Source organism: Protomyctophum bolini (genome assembly GCF_963924005.1).
Source record: "Protomyctophum bolini genome assembly, chromosome: 16".
In the NCBI taxonomy this organism is placed as follows: domain Eukaryota; kingdom Metazoa; phylum Chordata; class Actinopteri; order Myctophiformes; family Myctophidae; genus Protomyctophum; species Protomyctophum bolini.
Window position 1 is genome coordinate 35377170 of NC_137877.1, and position 12074 is coordinate 35389243.

At 41.1% G+C, this 12074-nt stretch overlaps 1 long non-coding RNA gene across 1 annotated transcript; it reads left to right on the plus strand.

The window, feature by feature from the left end:
- Positions 1-3725: 3725 nt before the first annotated feature.
- LOC308330242 lies at positions 3726-8021 on the plus strand. Its single transcript, XR_013965478.1, has 3 exons — positions 3726-3894; positions 6352-6441; positions 7244-8021. It is a non-coding gene; the product is annotated as an uncharacterized lncRNA (long non-coding RNA).
- Positions 8022-12074: the final 4053 nt, after the last annotated feature.

Below are 12074 nucleotides of genomic sequence, written 5' to 3' on the forward strand. Positions count from 1 at the left end.
GCGTGGACACAGCCAATCACAGCGTTTCACTACTGTCCGACGCAGGGATGGGATCAAGTAATTTAGGTTGCTGATCCGGTCTTAAAGCGTCAAAGCGGATACGGAAACAGTGTGTGCGCGTGTGTGTGTGTGTGTGTGTGTGTGTGTGTGTGTGTGTGTGTGTGTGTGTGTGTGTGTGTGTGTGTGTGTGTGTGTGTGTGTGTGTGTGTGTGTGTGTGTGTGTGTGTGTTTCCAGGCTTGCTTTGGAAAATGATGCTGGGTAGTGGGTACAGTTTCAGCCATTAAAATGCAAAACTAGGCCTACAGAAATGGATTTCATTTCATGACTGAAGCAATGTAAGAACCATCTTTAATATTGTGAATGTGATGTCTTCTTTGCATAGATGGTATTATCAGGATGACTCATGAGATGATCAAAATGTGCATTGGCCTGCCACCTACTGTAATAAAGAACCTTGAACCTTGAAACCTTGTCTTCATTCACAACAAAATACCACAGAAAACTGCTTGTCATACCCACTTCAAGTGGGTATGACAAGCAGGCCACTTCAGTGAGCTCGCTTGACTACATCACAGACAGGTCAGAGTGACATCCCATAAAGCTGTGTGAACTTTGTTCGATCTTGAGTAAAAAAAAAAAGTACAAGAAAGAACTTTGATCGTTTGATGAAATGAGTTGAGTTCATGTATTTTGTGTATGTAGTATGTATAACGTCAAACGAAACCGTCAGACAACCCTACAAACAAACTCTCCCCCCTCTGGGGGTACTGCAGAGGAGTCGCCCAAAAAAGGATAAAAAAGACAAAAGTGGAATGAAATATTTATATATACACAGGTAGTTCTTTTTTTTTTATGATCAGTACTTTATTTTGGATTTTTTACAAACACATAAAACAGAGAACTTAAAATACAAACACAAACAACAACAGCAGAGAACATATTCATGGACAGGTAAGATAGATAAGATAAACAAATAGAAAGAAAAAAAAAGGAAAAATCGAAATCAAATTAAAATGTGAAAATAGTTTACATTATTTACACGACCAAACGCAGCATCATCAACCGTATCATAATGTGTAATACAATAAACAATCAGGAGGGCATTGCCTGACCATGGATCACACCAAGGGACCTGCAACATGACTGAGGAACACGTCCCACTTCAGATCATATTTATCTAACTGATTATTCATTTTAAAGGATAACCTCTCCAAAGCAGCCACAATACCGAGCTGAGTGAACCATACATGTGCTGGAGGTAAAACCTCAGACTTCCATTCCTTAACAATGATTTTCCTACCCACCATTAATGCTGTTTGAATCCAATCAGCTAGAGGTGCAGGGAGGTGTTTTAGTGGCGATGGATCACCCAGAATAAAGAAAGCCGGTGTATAAGGAATATCCTGGTTTGTGATTTGCATTGTGTTCTCATGAATAGCACACCATAGCGTCTGTACCCTAGGGCAGTGTTTCCCAACCTGTGCTACGGGGAGCTTTGGTGCTCCTCTTGATGTCTCCAAGTGTTCCTCCTGATTTGAACTAAATTAACACTATCCCTCCCCCGAAAGCAAAAGCTATTGAGCTGCAGGCTTCCTATTGTTGCGTCGTTGTTTCTGTAACACGCAGACGTGCGAAAACAACAAGGGCGGAACAATAGACTCTAACGACCATCGGCCATAGGAATGTTAATGCTAATCGCCCTTTACCTGTAAAATGGGGCACAGAAAGTTGGCAGTCATTCTACATCTACAGCAGCATGGAACCAGCAGCCAAAAAGAGATGCACCCAGAAGACGCTTAATTTCGCTCCCTCCAGAAAGACACCACCAGAACCCGACAGCAGCACACACAGCGCTGCCGAGTCACCTCCACCTGACGACGGCACAGCAACAGCAGCAGCAACAACGGCGGCTACTACTAACGCAACGCCTACAAAGAAAGCCACTGCCAGACTTTACCGCGATGACTACATGAAGTTTGGCTTCACCTTTACTGGGGATACAACTAACCCGATTCCGCTGTGCATCGTTTGTGGATTCAAGCTTGCAAACAGCGGCATGGTTCCCAATAAGATGAAGCGTCACCTCGATACTACTCATGTTGAACTCTCGAGGACAAATTTGCAATTTATTTCCCCCCAGTTAACGCCAAAGACTTTGCCTGGATCCGTGACCCATTTAACGTGGCAAACGTGAACAGCCCAATGCTGGAGCAAGAGCAGTTATGTGACATACAGGTGGACTATGAATGGAACAAGAAATTCAAGGAGCTAAGCCTGGACAGGTTTTGGTTGGCTGTCGGCAAAGAATATCCAGCCATCACAGCCAGCGCAATGGCAGTGCTGCTCCCCTTTTCCACAACCTACCCGTGTGAGCTTAGTTTTTCAAGCCTGACTTGCATAAAAAACAAACGCAGAGAGAGACTGAGAGCAGTTGATGAGGAGCTCCGTGTCTGTTTGTCCAGCATCCCAGCCAGGATAAGAACTCTTTGTGCAGGAAAACAAGCTCAAGGTTCACACTAAGACAGAACTTGCCAAACATATTTTATATTTTATTTTTTTGTATCAAATTTTTTACGATTTTTCTTTTTTTTGTACAAAAGTGCTCAAGTTTAAGACCATTGTATTGTGGCAAATATTTTTGTTCTTGTTTTTACAACTCTTTTTTTATTTAGAAGTATTACTTTGCATTGACAAATTGAACATGTGTGTGCTATATTTTGTAAATGAGTTTTCCAAAATAAATTGATGAAACTGAGGCACTGTCTCTGTCCTTTTCTTTCTCTTTAAAGTTATTTGAGTACTGTCATGTGTGTTTTTAAATGTATATTGGGTTCAAAGAAGTTTTACTCTGTCAAAAGTATAATGTGTTTGGTATCAAAGACGTTTTACTATATATTTAATATATATATATATATATATATATATTGATTGATTGAAATATTTATTAACAGTTTGTAGAATTACAATACATTTCAAGCACAAACTCAATACAAAGACTGTTAACTGTGAGTGGACGACCCAATTAAGCATTACACTTGTTTACAACAATATATATATATATATATATATAACCCCCCCCCCCCCCCCCCTAGGTGTTCCCCAAGATTTTTAGGCTATGAAAAGTGTTCCCTGGGACAAAAAAGGTTGGGAAACACTGCCCTAGGGCACTCCCACAATACATGAATAAGTGTACCGAGGTCCTCCTCACACCTCCAACAAACCGGACTATCTCTGAGCTTAGCCTTGAACAATCTTCTCAGAGTCCAGTAGACTCTATTCATTATTTTAAATTGAACTAATCTGGTTCTAAGTTCACGGGACATCTTCTTTGAGTTCCGTAGAATCATCTTCCATTCACCGTCAGTAAAGGATTGATTTAAATCAACCTCCCAAACACTCTTTACGCTTGAGGGCTGGCCTTGGTGTGCTATCATAATTGAATAATATGTTGACGCCTCATGCCCAGTTCCAAATATTGCTAACACCGTTTTCAAAAGGTCAAACTCTGTCGGCATATTGGGGTGAGCTCTTACATTTGTCAATAGTAGGTCTAAATGCCGAATTTGAAGATATTTCCAGAAGTGATTACGTGGAAGACCATATTGATCAGCAAGTTCTGTGAAACAGTTCTTTTGACAAAGCAAGAGAAGAGGCTGTCAGGGCCCAGGGGAGGGGAGTGGTCAGGTTGTCAGGGGGCGTGTCAGGGCGGTCGGGTTGTCACGGGGAGGGGTTACAGTTGTTTTTGAGGAAGGGCAGCAGCTGTAGATCGTGACACTTGGGAGCTTCCACAACGAGACAAACAAAACATTTTCTCCTAAACCTTAAATAATAAACCAGGGTTTTAACCTGCTGGTACTTCAATCTGTGTGAAATGGTGTGACTGATCATCAACGGTAAGTCTTTAATTCTTTTTTGTTGTTTTGAACACTGTTGGTTATATATAGGCCTACTTGTTTAACCACTTGATTTTCGCTGAATATTCGGAGAAAATACCACATTTACAAACTCATTGTATTTTTGTCACAGACACACTCACTGTCGCAACACATGTAAGCTTCTACAGTAGTCTATGTGCCATTTTTAGCAAAGAGATTTGGTGGGAACAAGGAGGTAACAACGAGCCCCGAGGGACCCCAGTCAAAGTCAAATTGACTGTAATCTGTCTTGTGGACTTTTTTTCTGGATCAATTTAGGATAAGAAATGTTCAAAGAACCACATTTCTGTTCAGATATAAAATAAAACTACAGTTGAGTTGCAGTGAGTGTTCATCTACTATTCAAGTAAGACACAGTTAAAAGAAGAAGGAAAAAAAAGGTAATGATTGATTGAAAGTTTTATGTAGCCTATTTTACACCTTGTGAAGTGACTAGCAGTTGACAAACGAGTGAAAGGTCAGCAGGATTGTATAACCAAGCATGGCCGACAAGGAAAAATAACATCAAAACAAAGACAAAGTGTTGAATGACTCAGCATATATGAATGACAGATGAGTTTCAAGCTTTTGAAAAATAAAGTCCATGGTTGTTAAAATGTTTGCAGAGAGCGAAATAACTGAGTTGACATCTCTAAATAAATAGTAGCTGGAAGTTTCTGTGCTGGTTAGTTTGGTCACAGTTTTCATGCAGTCTATCCAAGTAAAATAATATAGAAAAAACTGTACAAAAGGGAATGCTATCTATACTATCAGTAACTAGTAAGACACCCTGAGGGCGAGGTTGCGTGCACGCATCCGCCTGGGTGACAGCAGAATGCTGGGCAATCGCTGTTGATCTGGCGTGTCAGATCAACATGGAATGAATTCTGTACTGGCCATATATAGAGCGTGTCTTGTCTTGGGTGTACAGGGTTTGATGAGGTCAGATCAACATATGGAATGTCAGAACAGGTCAGCTCCATATGTGGAGATCTAAGAGGTCAGATGTAAAGTTGCTGGCCTGCTCCATATATGCAAATCTAGGTGATGATCCAGTCTTCTCCATGTATGGCTATCCAGAGTTTGATTAGGTCAGTGTCATGATCTCCATATATGGAGAGTGATGTGTCATGAGGTGTGACAGACTGACGGACTGACTGACAGGTTTTGCAGGTTTTCATAGCAATTAGTAGTAATAATGATCACGATAATAATCCCACCAGATATTTCTTCCTAGAGTCTCCCTCTGCCTCAATAAATAATTACAGATGTTTTTTTGTGTGTACTTGCTGGCCATGTTTGGCATACTAGTTTTATAGGTGATAAGGTGACCACTGAAACGGTGGTTAGTAAAAATGGAGAGATGTATTCAGGTTAGCGGTGAGTCGCTTATCACTGTAGCGTGATGTCATGTTGTAGTTTTCGGTGGTCACCTGATCACTTAAAACTGTATGTATGAGTATGAATAGGCCTTTGGACCTTATTCTATTTTCAGCCTTTATCTGGTTAACATTCAAAAGAGATTTGCTGGCAGCACTAATTAACACATGATAGATGTAGGTTTATGCACGAAGCACGTGTTGACAGTATTGTGTATGCTGCTGTGTGGAATGTACAGAATGTTGGATCAGAAGTGAACCGCAGTTCCTCGTGACACTCAAGAAGAATATTGAACAAGGAGAGGTCTATATCCTAGCACTGGGAGGAAAACGGCAGATGAAGTTTGATGGAATGCACTCATTGACGTCAATGAGAGCCAGGTGGACTAGCGCAGTTATTCTCAACTTGTGGGCCGGGGCCAACTGGTGAGCCGTGAGGATACTGCAAGTGGGCGCCCAAATAATTGGCTAAACACTAAGATCTTAATGATTGGGCGCCCGCTGGCCTTGTGGTCCAGGAGCATGCCACACATGGCCACACATGGCCTGACATGCCTCTGGCCTGACAGTGTGTTGCGTGATCGACCTTTGCTGCATGTCAACCCCGGCCATCTCTCTCCCTCTTTCCTGTCAATCCTCTTATATCTATCAATAAAGGCAGAAAAGACCCCCAAAAAGATCTTAATGATTAATCTAACATTTTAATCTAACATTAATATGAACAAAGGGTGACATTGTCACTGCATCTACTCCTATGGGCTGGGGCGGCACCTGTCAGCTGGGAATGTTGAGCAGGAGGAGTAGGGCGAATTTGGGCTCTAGTCTACCTCATCCCGGTGGTGACTACTCACTGGCAGGTGAGCCAACAGCAGTTGTCGAGTCTATCGACTAAATTGGCTACTCTAAAGAAAAGACGACATATCTCACGTTTTCTGATCTATTCTTTTTCAATGTGCTCACTATAAGGACTCTGATTATAATGCAGTATGCACAGTAAAAATCCAGTGTTCATTTATCCACTAGTAACTTATGTAACCAAATGGTTCTCCCCCCCCAGCCTGCACTTACGTGGGGCAGAAGATCCGGGCTGCAATCGCAGGAGGAGACCAACCGGAGAAACCAACTGCATCATGTAAACAGGCCAAAGGTGAGAAACCAACCACTGCATCATATGACCTGGTCAGAGTCTGACAGATAGACGTTCCCACAGAGCCTCATCCTGGAAGACAATACATCATGAAACCTTTCCATTTAATAGTGATAAGAACTACTAGATCGAACACATGAACATACTGTGTACTGTGTGGACATCTTTGTGTGCAGTATGTATTTTGCGGTCCCCCTAGAATGATTTCGGGGGGGGGGGGGGGGGGGGGGGGGAGGTGCTTTACTGTCTATAGGGCACGGGTTGCCCCGTCACAGGAAACTCTTTTTCCCTTTCAGGGATTACATTTCCACCTTTCAGATGAATCATAGTGAGAACATTGCTGAGTTACTAAGCGCACCATCATTTGTGTACTGTGTTGTCTATTCCACACATGCCAACACGAGTGTTGGATCATGGCAAGCTCACTAGAGAGGCGAGGTTGATTGAAAGTCCAGTGTAAAGCACCATTCTGGGACAAAACATGAGAAAAAGTAATATAATGAGGCAGATGACACACAGTTACATGGCTAATAGCTACTGTACAATCTGCCTACCCAGAACTCCAGAATGACAGGTTGGTTGTAAAGCTAATGTTTCTCATGGAGATCGATATTCCTGAACACAGAGTACAATAGTAAGAGAGAATACAACCTACAATACAACGTCACAATATAATAGCTGATGCATATAACACGGATGTTAATCAGGAGTGTGGACAACAGGAAACGGTAATATGCAGTGTCTAAAATAAAGTCTCTCTCTCCTTCTCACTCTGTCTGTCTGTGTCTGTCTGTCGGTACAGGGATGAAGGAGGAAAGTAAGGAGAGAGGTGTGGAGGATGAGGGGTTCAGTTCTGGACCGAAGCCGTCTACTCCACATGCCACACTGGAGGTCTCCCAGTGTGGATCCTCCTGACGCTAGACTGAGAGCTGGAATGACACACACACACACACACACACACACACACAGTTACCGCACTATTCTTACCCGTCTTGCCTCTCATTTATGAGAGGCTCCTGGTAGGATGTCAGTCCTGGTAGGATGTGGTTACTCCTGGTGGTTTCTAGGTTCAGCAATCCACAAACAAGGACCTTCTGTTGAGTTTAACCAAACCACAACCCAGCATTATGTTATATATTATACATAAATTATAATCGAGTTTTAATCTTTGAAAAGTTTACTTTCAACCTGGCTTCCCTATTTTGGGCATTTCATTATGATTCTTCTTCAAAAGTTAAAAAACACTAGGACATATATGTGCATACCGGTATATCACAAACTACATATAAACTACCCCCACATAAAGGATACACATACTCACACATACACAATCGTCCCCATCATACTGTGTGTGTGTGTGTGTATCCAGCTCTCTCGGGTGTCGAATGGAAGCAAGAGGAACATTGAAGCAGCAGAACTATGAAAGTCTGACCATCAATTCCCCAAAAGAGGAACTGATCAGACATGATCACATCTGCTGATTACAACCGTTCTATTATCTACATGCAACGTTCATGCATTCATGCATCTCGTTTTTGTTTCAATGTATGAATTTCAATTAAAAAGATCTTTGAATTCTACGTCAATATGTCTGGTCATTTGTGGTAATCCTTTTTTTTTTTACTGTAATTGATAGAATGATCACAAAGAAAATAACCAATAGTTGCAGGCGCAGCCCTATCGACCAGTTCTATCAGCTTAAAATCATGGTTCCCATGGTGTCCTTTTTAATAAATGGGAAAAAGAAATGGACAACTAAAGAACAAGAAATCGATAGTTGCAGCCCCAAGTCTGTAGGTGGTGGTAATTATGAGCAAGGCAGAAGAGAATCAACCCAATACCAGAGCAAACTGGAATGCTATTTGGCCCAGTACACAGTGACAGGCTATCATTACCTGAGCACATTGGCTCAAAATCAAATGAAATCCTTGACTATGTACTCAGAGCACAGTCTCACCGTTGAGAGAGCCCGCAACAGGCAGACCTGTCTAACTTTGAAAATATGACAAAAGAAAAACAAACTCTCATATGTACTAATTGAAGTAGCAACTAGAAAATAGAAAATGTCAGCCAATCAGGAGCCATTTATCAGCTTAATTCTTAGTGTTCCAGTTCCAATTCTGCTCATTTCTTTGTGTCATCACTTACAAATTACAATTCCACTTGTTTCTATCCTGATTGTGATTGGATCAAATTGGTATCCAGACCTGAAAATGCATTTTCTGATAAGAAGCTGGAGAGACATGGAGACTCCTGTTACTGAACACTAGTAGCAATGAGTAGTGAGTATACTATCACAATAGAGCTAACGCTTATTTTAAACCAAAGAAAATCACCTAATGCTTATACTAATATGTGTATACATACATACAGAGCACATAGGCTACATTTAAATACTGTATATCTATCAAATGAACTTATACTGTGTTGTATTGCAAAGTTGCTGTTACGCAGCCCTGTTTATACAGTATATTTAGTCTGGCCTATATTTTAATTGTATGGCATCCTTTTTTATTGTTTATATTTCTCACTTGCTTTGGCAATGTAAACATATGTTTCCCATGCCAAAAAAGCCCCTTTGAATTGAAGGGAGGGGATGAGAGGAGTGGAGGGGAGTGGGGTGGCAACAGGAAATACACAGAGATATAGGAAGGCATGGGATGATGGGGCGTGATTTAGATTGTAATAACCCAACATATAGCAGAAGAAAGCAAAGAACAAGAAGGGGAAAGGAGAACGGAGTTAGAGAAAAGAGGCGAGGAGAAAGTGTGTGATAAAATGCTGTTGAATCCCTTGTCCATGTGACACCACTGGTGTCAATAAAACCAGTGGTGTGTCGAGTTATTTATGTATGTATGTATGTGAGACTGCTTGTGCGAGTGCCAGAATTGAGTAGGCGTTTGATAAAAGCATGTGCATCTGCATATGAATGACCTAGAATGCCTATGGGAATGCAATATGCATGTGAAACCATGGCAGAACAGAACAGCACAGTCAATTTTACTTCCACGACCACCACCATGGGAATTCCACCCAAGGAATCAATTGTGCTAAATGTAACCACAGGTTCATATTTGTAAAGAAGGGGAGTAGAGACATGCATTTCAAGATGACAAAAGTGAATAATTGTAACCCAGACACTGTATTAAAACATTGTCTGCCAAAGGCACAGGCCATATATTAAACATATTACGCTATATGTATTGTACACAATGACTCCCGATGACTCACAATATGACTATTGACTTCTATGACTCACGATGTTACACTAAATTGTTTTGCATTGTCTGCCTCCCTCTGAGGAAAAACATGTTTTTGCCCTTGAGTTAGTTGTTGGACAAGCTTTGTGGAGTATTTGTGGAGTATTCTCATCTTGATTAAAATGATATATATAGGCTACCGTCTCCATTTTGCGAGACGGGAGAGAGACCTTTTTTCACTGTGTCCATCTTGGACATGGTGGGAGACATTTTGTATTGGGCTGTAGAGTCTATTCTGTGCTCTCTGAACCAAAATGAATTGGCTAAAACAAAACATCATAAGCTCCTGACTGGATCTCCTTTCTTTCTGCGGACTCATTTAATCTGTGGGTATTTAAAGCGTATTATATTTGTATTGATCATTCTCCTGAAAGGTCCATAAGACCATGATGGTTACTTTTTGGTAGGTACCAAAAAGGTTCAAATGAATCACATGATGCTGCTACATTTCAATCAAGTTAGAAAGGTAAAAAACCCACACAACCCAGACAATAACAAACACATTTCACTAAATAGTAGAAAATTGCATGGTTTATACATGCCAGCACAATTGCTCTCTTGCGCACTCGCATCAACTCTGTGCGGGGGTAAGTATGAAGACACGATGCTCCAATACCAGAGAATGCAGGACATTTTATTGACGAGAAAACGGTTTAACAAAAAGTTGTTAACAGAAAAAATACAAAGAAACGTAGCATAATCATAGAGGGTCGCAGGCCCGCCCCCTTCCATGATGACAACAGGCCCAGGAAATAATTCCCCATGCATTTTACACAGACATTTTAAAAAGTATTTATTTAAAGAACACAGACGAGACAGATTAGGGATAGCAGTACAGAGTACAGACTGTTGCCTGGTGACCTGAAACCCACTTGATGACAGTGGATTTAGGACTTTTTGGTGTGACCAAGCACAAAGCACCTCCGAAAACGGAATCAATATGAAAAGGCGATAAGGAACTAAATTGTAATCTAATGTCAAACAAAGGAAACAACATGGGACCCTGACGAAGGCGAAATGCAGAAACGAGGTTGGTTCTTTTTTTGTAATGTTCTTTGCCATGCCTCTTAAATAAAAAAGGCTTTTTTTCACCTCACTGGAACAGAGTGCCTTGGATCCTCTTCTTTTATGGTTATGATTTAACCTTTCCAACGAGCACCTGTATTCAGTTCAACAAACAAAGGACCACGGCAGCGCTCCCTTCCTCTATTCAAAGGAAACAATGTATTTCTTTTAATTCAGTCTGGCCAGAAGCATGGATTATCATTCAAACATTATTCCATATTTCTTTTCCCAGAATTGTTTCCATCCAGTTTTGACAATTGTGTTGACTGCATTGTTTGTCCTTTGCAGTAGACCTATATCTCGCACATTGTGTGGTGCTGCTGCAATAAAAAAAAGTAATAATAAGCCTCTAGCCTTGGGCAAGCATGTCCAAGGTAGTTTGCACTGCAGTACATCAACTCAACAAGTGTATAGTTTAGTCAACCCCTTTCTCATTCTTCTTGTGACCTTACACAATTAATTGCTACAGGCAATTTCCTTTCAGCCGGTTCCTACTTCAAGTGCTTCTGAATCTTTGTGAAAGCACTTTTCTTTTCCTTTACTTTTTTTGCTGTGATACTCATCGTATCACAGCACGTGGGTATGGCAGAATGTAATGATTGGCACTAACCTCTCTTTTCCTGTACAGTAAGCTATGGCACATAGGACGTAAGCTGAGCCATGCTGAAACTTGAATAACACAGGACAAACACAATGACGTCATCACACTTAACTTAATAGTGACTTTTTGTTTTTGTATCCGTCACAAGCTGCTGCTGTTCTACTAAGTTACTATAGGCCTATATAGGTGACTCAAGGTGAGTCAATTTAGTGGAAAAAAAACACTTAACCCCCCAAAAAATGTATACAAAAGGTTTTTCAATGGATTTCGGTAGTATTGGGCATGCTAAATAACATACTAAAAGTGTACCAAAATCTACCTCACAGAAAGCCGCCATTTTCAACATGGCGTTAAAAATGGCTACGAGGAGCTTAAAATGGTTGTATCTCAACTGGAGAAAATGTTGCAAAGGATTTTGTTTTGAATATATACCTGCCGGAAAGGCGTGAATGTGCATGATTATGACCTTGTTGGACGCAACATCATGCACAAAATGATTGGACAGCCTGCATTCACGCATTCAGTAGAAAGGATAAAGCCATAACCCTTGGACAAAAATCGGCTATCAAGGTTGCTCCTGATCGAACCATTGATTCTACACTTCTGTTCAACTTTTCCTGATTGTCTCCAAACTGGAGAGCTGTCATTGGAGGAGTTATGCGTTACGAGCTCAGTCCTTTCCCTCCTGCCCTTTTTGAAGACGTTTT